Source organism: Podarcis filfolensis (genome assembly GCF_964270895.1).
Source record: "Podarcis filfolensis genome assembly, chromosome: 16".
Classification (NCBI taxonomy): Eukaryota; Metazoa; Chordata; class Lepidosauria; order Squamata; family Lacertidae; genus Podarcis; species Podarcis filfolensis.
In genome coordinates, this window is record NC_139620.1 from 4,129,974 (window position 1) to 4,138,873 (window position 8,900).

General features: G+C 48.3%; 2 long non-coding RNA genes across 2 annotated transcripts in view; one reads left to right on the forward strand and one right to left on the reverse strand.

The window, feature by feature from the left end:
* LOC310751970 overlaps positions 1–7,557 on the forward strand; it is a 41,085-nt gene extending 33,528 nt beyond the window's left edge. The window contains exons 3-4 of the long non-coding RNA XR_014542740.1: positions 5,318–7,029; positions 7,407–7,557. This is a non-coding gene — a long non-coding RNA (uncharacterized lncRNA). The remainder of the gene's footprint in view (positions 1–5,317; positions 7,030–7,406) is intronic.
* Positions 770–4,387, reverse strand: LOC310752020. Its single transcript, XR_014542795.1, has 3 exons — positions 3,887–4,387; positions 2,816–3,834; positions 770–1,292 (listed from the first exon to the last, which is right to left on the reverse strand). It is a non-coding gene; the product is annotated as an uncharacterized lncRNA (long non-coding RNA).
* Positions 7,558–8,900: the final 1,343 nt, after the last annotated feature.

Sequence of the window (8,900 nt, forward strand, 5' to 3'; positions counted from 1 at the left end):
GCTTCACTGCAGCATCACAGATGTGTCTTGTCTTCTGCCTTCCTGGAACTTGGTCCACCGTCACCAAAACCCCCAAAGCCTCACCACCAACCCGTGTCCTGTGATGTGTGAATGACCCGTGTCCTGACCCCCCATCTGTGATATCCCTAAAGACCAGCTCCCAGGAAGTCCATTAAACTCCCAGGAAGTCCACTGTTAAAGCTTCAGTGCAGTATCACAGACATGTCTTGTTGATGGGAGTGGGTTTGGGGGCAGCAGCGAGATTGACAGGTGGGCTCCCTGTGTCTGTTCTGCACCTGAGCAGCGCAATATGGCCTCTCTTGCAACCTTCTTCTGGGATCTGCAGTCACCTTGGCAGTTCTTTAAGACATTGAGCACTTCTGGGGGCAAAGACATCACTTTGCCATGACCCGGCTGCTTCAAAACCCACCTGAGGACCAGGACACGTCCCAGGCAGGAGCACCTCTGACTTTTTGGGCCCTGAGATCACAATCTCTATCCAGGTTTGCCACATCACTTTTCAGACTGGGGCCCTTCTTTTAGGATAAGTATTTTGGACTCTTTACAGTAGGGTTCGTGAAGTCAGGGATAGGATTTTTTCTCAAAACATGAGAAGCCCTTGTAGTATTCCAGAAGTGAATCCTTAGCCACAAGGAACAGAAATCAACACAGAGGCCGATGGTCCGGCCAAGATCACCAAAACACCAGAAACTTCTGTATATACTTCTTTTTTTGATAATAATTTTTATTAGTTTTCAATTACAATCCGTTAATAGGTTTGTTACAACAATGCCAATTTGAAATACATTAATGCCAATAGTTCAAATACCGAATTATATAATTTAGATAAGGTGGCCCCCACATGATAGAATTGATGACTTGATTACATAACAGAAACCTTAGCAAAAATCTTGCGTGAGTCTTGTGTGTTTTTTTCACTAATATACTCGTTTTTATAACAGTTTCTCCTAAGAAACACATTTTAAATTTGTTGTGGTGCAGAATCATAGAATTGTAGAATCATAGAATTGTAGAGTTGGAATTACCCAAAGGTAATTCCAGTCCAACCCCGGAAAAGCCATCCGGCCTCTGCTTAAAAATCTCCACTGAAGCAGAGTCCACAAACCTCTGAGGGTGTTTGGTCCGCTGTCGAAAGCCTCTTACATTGGGAAGTAGAACTGGGCCCGAAAACCTGTAAAAAATGGAGATGTCGATCCAGGGCGTAGTATCATGGGAATCATAAGACTTGCTCCAACGTTGGCACTGGACATCTTGGAGGAAGGTTGGAGTATCTGAAATAAATCATTTTTAAGACATATGTTCACAAATATGTGGAAACAGAGGGAAATTAGTCATTAGCCTTCAGATTGCCAAACAGATGAAAATGTATTTGACTGTTGGGCATTATTTTAAGCAAGGACAGGTAGTAACTTAAAAGTATTATTATTATTATTATTATTATTGGTATAGAAAACCCTGAGGCCAGCTCTCTGTGCCTGTTCTCCTTCTCTCCCTGCCTGTGCTGAAATCCAGCGTTCTTCTCAGGCTGGGCTTGCAAGAAACTTCCTCTTCCTTTAGACCATCAAGAAGAGCCTTGACCCAACAGCAGGGAGGGGAAGCATCGGCCGTCCGTCACTTATGGAACTACAATTCCCAGCAGCCCCGGCAGCCAGCATGGCCAAATGCCAGGGGAGGTGGGAGTTTTAGTCTGGCAACACCTCAAGGGCACGGGGCTCAGCCAGGAATGGGGTTCCCTTCCCAGAGTTTTAGGTGAGCATCTCTCTCTGCCAGACCTGCCTCACCCCAAAAAGGGCAAGTGTGACTGGAAGAAGGCTGGGAAAAGGGATCCAGGGATGCTCTCATGCCATACACCTGCTCTTGCACACAGAATCCTAGCAGATCCAGGACAGGGAATCTCCCCCTTCCCTGCTCTGATCTCTTAGGAGGAAGAGATCCTCATTCTTCACCCTCATCAGACTCCATTCCCCAAAGTGCCAGCTCCACTTTTCAAAAGCCCTCTTGGAAGTGAAATTTCTGTCTGAGCCCAAAACACTGCCAGCGGCACAGAGAATTACATGTAAACCTTTGAAGGCCTCTTCCCAAATCTGATTTCTATGTGGATTTAATTAGGAAGGCATGTTGAAAAGAAAAGCCCCCAATAAATATCTGCCCCATGGTCTGTGCTTCTATCGTAAAAAATATTTAGGGTACTCTCATTCCGTCTGAGACTCAGGAAATACCGTGACAGGAAATAAGGCCGCCATCAGGGGCAGCAATGGAAGTGACGATTCACCGTGCTAGAGAAGAAACTAAAAATTTCTTCTCCCTTTAGATTCACAAAATGTTTAGGGGTATGCATCCCCCTGCGACCCCCGAGGTAAAAAGCACTGCCTATAGTCATTCACTTCCTACCTTCCCTGCTCTATGAATCAATTTAAAGGTAAAGGGATGCCTGACTGTTGAGTCCAGTTGAGGACGACTCTGGGGTTGTGGCGCTCATCTCGCTTTACTGGCCGAGGGAGCCGGCGTTCGTCCACAGACTGTTTTTCCGGGTCATGTGGCCAGCATGACTAAGCCGCTTCTGGCGAACCAGAGCAGTGCAGGGAAACGCCGTTGACCTTCCCGCCGGAGTGGTACCTATTTATCTACTTGCACTTTGACGTGCTTTCGAACTGCTAGGTTGGCAGGAGCAGGGATCAAGCAACGGGAGCTCACCCCGTCACGGGGATTCGAACCACCGACCTTCCAATCGGCAAGCCCTAGGCTCTGTGGTTTAGGCCACAGCACTACCCGCATCACAAATCGATTTACTTACCAAAAGCTGAAGAAGCTGAGCAGGAGAAGAGAGGAGATCTTCAAAAGCACTGGTGGAAAAGCCCTACGCGCTGAGCCCTTTTATACCGTTTCTCTCTGCAATTGGAGCAAATACTTTGGTGCAGCATCACTAATTTGGCTAAGTATGGGCCACCTCCACTTTTGGGGCTGAACGTTCCTCGCCACTGAGACTGCAATGTCATGTGTTCCAATAAATTAGCTGTCCTGTCAGCCTCCTCCTTCTCTCAAGGCACCACTTCGCTTTCTTTTAACTCAGCTTCACCTTGGGTAATGTTCTTCGCGTTCCTTTTAAAGGAATTTGAGGCATATTCTTGACTCAATCCTCCTTTAGGACCTATGACTTTGCACCTAGGAACACACTGGATGTTGCAATCGCAGGTGAATCACATTTTCTCCCTCAAAGGACACTGGCCCCTCCAGATTGCTAAGGGTGCTGGGAAGCAGAGCTCTGAGCGGGAGCACCAGCCAAGAAGAAGGGTTTGGATTTGATATCCCGCTTTATCACTACCCGAAGGAGTCTCAAAGCGGCTAACAATCTCCTTCCCTTTCCTCCCTCACAACAAACACTCTGTGAGGTGAGTGGGGCTGAGAGACTTCAGAGAAGTGTGAGTGGCCCAAGGTCACCCAGCAGCTGCATGTGGAGGAGCGGGGAAGCGAACCTGGTTCACCAGATTACGAGTCTACCGCTCTTAACCACTACACCACACTGGCCAAAGCTTTGCAAAGCAAGCCAGGACAGCAGCCATGAATGGAGTACCCCAGAAGGGAGGAGGGATGGGCCCAAGGAGCTCCCATGCCGTACATCTGATCTTTCAAACATAGGCCAACCAGATCCACACCACGACACACACACACACAGCCAGCCTGCAAGGTCTGCTCTGTTGGGAGCAAGAGATCCCAATTCTTCACCCTCATCTGTTTCCACCCACAAAAGTGCCCAGCTGCCCCTTCCTTCCTTCCTTCCTTCCTTCCTTCCTTCCTTCCTTCCTTCCTTCCTTCCTTCCTTTTTTCTTTCTTTCCTTCTTTCTTTCTTTCTTTCTTTCTTTCACACACGTATTTATTTACAAGATGTTACAACCAGCTTTCCCTCTCTGAGCCCGGACGGTTTCTTTGCTTACGAAGCCCTTGCTGCGCCAAAGTCTGCAAGGCAAGAGTTCTCTTGCAATTCTCTTGCAATGGAGTCCTGCAACTCTTCCTCAAAGGCCTCAGCTCCAATGCTTCTCTCCAGAGTGCTCTACGCTCTCTGCCCTTTCCCACTCTGAAGGCTGTACCCTGAGGCCCTTACCTACCCAGCCTGACTGTGCCAGTTCTGCCCAGCAACGATGCCAAGGCAGTCACAAAGTGCCTTGCAGCTGCATCGTGAGGAATCAGCTCTTGAATGGCTTTCCTTAATGTGCACGGGTTTCCCGTGTGTACGTATCCTCCAGCTCCTCTTTTTATCTTCACAAGAGTCCCATGGGGTAGTCCACGTATCAAAGGGGCCTCCTGGCTTTGCAGGGGAGGGAAGACACTCCAGTCCCTGATACAGACAAGTAATAATAATAGTCATAAAAATAATTTATTATTTGTACCCTGCCCATCTGGCTGGGTTTCCTCAGCCACTCTGGGCAGCTTCCACAAAGACCAAAAATACACTAAGATGTCACACATTAAAAACTTCCCTGAACAGGGCTGCCTTCAGATGTCTTCTGAATGTCAGGTAGTTGTTTATCTCTTTGACATCTGATGGGAGGGCGTTCCACAGGGCGGGCGCCACCACCAAGAAGGCCCTCTGCCTGGTTCCCTGTAGCTTTGCTTCTCGCTATGAGGGAACCGCCAGAAGGCCCTTGGCACTGGACCTCAGCATCCGGGCAGAACGATGGGGGTGGAGACGCTCCTTCAGGTATACTGGGCCGAGGCCGTTTAGGGCTTTAAAGATGAGCACCAACACTTTGAATTGTGTTCGGAAACGTACTGGGAACCAATGTAGGTCTTTCAAGACCGGTGTTATGTGGTCTCGGCAGCCGCCCCCAGTCACCAGTCTAGCTGCCACATTCTGGATTAGTTGTAGTTTTTGGGTCACCTTCAAAGGTAGCCCCACGTAGAGCACATTACAGTAGTCCAAGAGGACTGTTGGTTATGGACATATGCTACATTAGTGTAGCCAGCTGCACGTTTCTCAGAGTCTAATGAGAAGTGCAAGCTCAAATTTGAGTGAAATTCCTTCTGGGCGCAAAGGAGTCCCAGGGGCCCAGCCAGGAGGTGACCCCTTCTCTATGGTTCCTCTTGGCTCTGGAAGCTAATAGTTTGGCATGGCGGTAGTAATCTGGCTAAGTATACCCAACCACAGCTCAGAATTTGGCCAGAATATTCCTAGCCATTAAGACACCTCTTGATGTAATGTTTTCAGAGATGTTATCTTTCATGCCAGGCTCCTCCTTGGCACAAGCTGCTGCTTTGATTTATTTTGGCTCAGCTTCATCTGGGATGTAATGGGATTTAGTTACCCCGCACCCATCCCAAAATCCTTCATGCTTCTGAAGCGCCACATTTGGAGGTGATGTCATGACAGTTACATGCACACTATACCTTTCAAGCAGATTTCACCCCCGAAAGAACTCTAGATTGATAAGGGTGCTGGGAATTATAGTTCTGTAAGAAGGAAACTGTTGTCTTTGTCCATGGAGTTTTCTTGGCAGGGATACTGGAGTGGCTTGCCGGTTCCTCCTCCAGGTGGATCATGTTTGGTCAAAACTCTCCTCTATGACCTGTCCATCTTGGGTGGCCCTGCACGGCATAGCTCATAGCTTCTCTGAGATATTCAAGCCCCTTCACCATGGCAAGGCAGTGATCCATGAAGGGGAGTGATCCATGAAGGGGAACTACCTTGCCAACAAAGGTCCATATAGTAAAAGCTATGGCTTTCCCAGTAGTGATGTATGGAAGTGAGAGCTGGACCATAAAGAAGACCGATCGCCGAAGAATCGATGCTTTTGAATTCTGGTGCTGGAGGAGACTCTTGAGAGTCCCATGGACTGCAAGAAGATCAAACCTCTCCATTCTGAAGGAAATCAGCCCTGAGTGCTCACTGGAAGGACAGATCCTGAAGCTGAGGCTCCAAGACTTTGGCCACCTCTTGAGAAGAGAAGACTCCCTGGAAAAGACCCTGATGTTGGGAAAGATGGAGGGCACAAGGAGAAGGGGACGACAGAGGGCGAGATGGTGGGACAGTGTTCTCGAAGCTACCAGCATGAGTTTGACCAAACTGCGGGAGGCAGTGGAAGACAGGAGTGCCTGGCGTGCTCTGGTCCAGGGGGTCACGAAGAGTCGGACACGACTAAATGACTAAACAACAACAACAACAAGGGGGAAAGTACATGCCATTTTAGAGCAGATGCTCCTTTTCTAAACAGCCTTTTAAGCTGGTACCTTTATCCCATTTTGGGGGGGGGGGATTTGAAATGGTTTAGATAAATAGGATGACATTTAATTTGTTGAAGGTTGAGGTCCAACAGTTACCCTGTACATTTCTTGCCCGATCCTGTTATCCGGATGGTACAAGTGCTAAAATGTTGTGTTGCTGTTGTTGGGCCTGATGATGACGACATTTTAAAAGCCGTAACGTCTAGTCCTAATTCCTAATTGCAACAGGGTGGCCGTCCTTAGCCTTTTAATTACCTGAAATGAAAGGGAGTTAATTGGCTCCAAGTAGGGAATGTTCCTCATCGACTCTCCTGAAGGCAAACCGCCTGCTCCAGAACATTCCACTTTCGCACTTAAAGCCCTCAAGACATTTTCTCCAACAGCGCAATAAGGCTTTGTTCCTGTTCCAAAGCCTCGAGAGCAGTGGTGGAGCGTGTCTCCTGGTGCCCAGGACGGGTGATTGTCGGTGGGCCTAGGGTGGGAGAAGGCAACGTGAGGAAGATGCGGCAGGAGAGGCAGGTGCCCTCCATACATTGTCCTCAGACTGCTCCCTCCCTCCCTCTTGGCCAGTCCAGGGCAGGGATGCCTTCACAGGCCATGAGGAGAAGGAGGAACCCCAAATCCCATAAAGAGGAACACAAAGAACTTCCAAGATGAAGCTGAGCCAAAACAAAGCAAAGCAGTTTCCTGAGCCAAGACGTCGCCTGACATGAAAGATAGCATCTTACAATTGGGTTACATGGTCTGGGAGGGTGGCCTGGAGCATTCTAGTAAAGTCTAGACTTGACTGAGGTGGGGTAAAAGGTAAAGGTACCCCTGCCCGTATGGGCCAGTCTTGCCAGACTCTAGGGTTGTGCGCCCATCTCACTCTAGAGGCCGGGGGCCAGCGCTGTCCGGAGACACTTCCGGGTCACGTGGCCAGCGTGACGAAGCTGCTCTGGCGAGCCAGCACCAGCGCAGCACACGGAAACGCCGTTTACCTTCCCGCTATAAAGCGGTCCCTATTTATCTACTTGCACTTAGGGGTGCTTTCGAACTGCTAGGTGGGCAGGAGCTGGGACCGAAAGACGGGAGCTCACCCCGTGGCGGGGATTCGAACCACCGACCATGCGATCGGCAAGCCCTAGGCGCTGAGGTTTTACCCACAGCGCCACCCGCGTCCCACTGAGGTGGGGTATACTTAGCCAAATTAGTGACGCCATGCCAAACTGTTGCCCGAGAAGTCCAGAGAGAAACTGTATAAAATGCTTTTCCACCAGTGCCTTGAAACATCTCCTCTCTCCTGTCACTCGGCTTCTCCATCACTTGATAAGTTGTCTTTAAGTGTTTAGGGCTCAACAGAAAATCTGCACTAATTTTAACCTAGAGTTGTATTGGGGCTTTTAGAAATGTGAAGCTGGGTACTTTCATGGCTGGAGGTCCAGCTGAGGTCCAGCGCTGAGGGCCTTCTGGCGGTTCCCTCATTGTGAGAAGCAAAGCTACAGGGAACCAGGCAGAGGGCCTTCTCGGTAGTGGCGCCCGCCCTGTGGAACGCCCTCCCATCAGATGTCAAAGAGAGAAACAACTACCTAACATTTAGAAGACATCTGAAGGCAGCCCTGTTCAGGGAAGTTTTTAATGTGTGACTTTTTAATCTATTTTTAATCTTTGTTGGAAGCCGCCCATAGTGGCTGGGGAAGCCCAGCCAGATGGGCGAGGTACAAATAATAAATTATTATTCTTCCTATTATTATTATGGAGCCAGCTCAGGAAAAACAGATAGTCAGCAGCCGTGGTCCTGAGTGGTTTTGCAAAACCTTGCCTAGTGTCCCTGTTCCCTGTCTTTCTGGAGAAAGCTGCTCTGGCCATGGTCACACCTGCTGCCCATGTAGCATCTGAACTGGATTTTTGAGGCTCACTCTATGCAGGGCTGCTTTATTCCAGCCACACTGACCCTTTCTGGCATGAGGCAGGTCTGGCAGAGCCAGGTGCTCCCCTGAAACCCTGGAAAGGGAATCCTTCTTTCTGGTGAAGAGAGGTGGGGAACCTCTGGCCCTCCAGACATTGCCAAACTACAGCCCTCGTCTCCTCTGCTTCCTGCAGCTGCTGAGATTTGTAGTTCAGATTCAAAGCGTTCCCCATTCCTGCTCTGGGGACGACCCTCTGCTAGAAGGTCAGATGCATTAAAAGGAGCTCCCTGTCTTCTTCTTTTTATAATAATTTTTATTAAATTTTCCATTATAAAAATTCAGCATATCAAACAATTTTCACAAATTTCAACTTTTTAGACTTCCATCAGCTTCTCTGCCAATCATCCATATATTTTTTTAAAAAAATTCGCATTTTCTGAATTTAATATTGCCTTTTAGTATACCCTTACTATCCTGTTTCTTTTTAACAAAGCTTCTGTCGCAAAGCTTCTTTAAATCCCACTAGCGTTGTTTGTTCGTCACATATACGTTTCAAATATTTTGTAAATTTTCCCCAGTCCTCGATGAACTTGTGATCCCGTTGATATCTGATCTTCCCAGTTAATTTGTCCAATTCTGCGTGGTCCATAAGTTTCATTCTCCACTCCTCAAGGGTCGGTAGTTCCTCCTGTTTCCATTTTTGGGCCATTAATATTCTCGCTGCTGTAACTGCGTATTGGAAAAGTTTGTAGTCCTTTCTATTTATCTCACTTC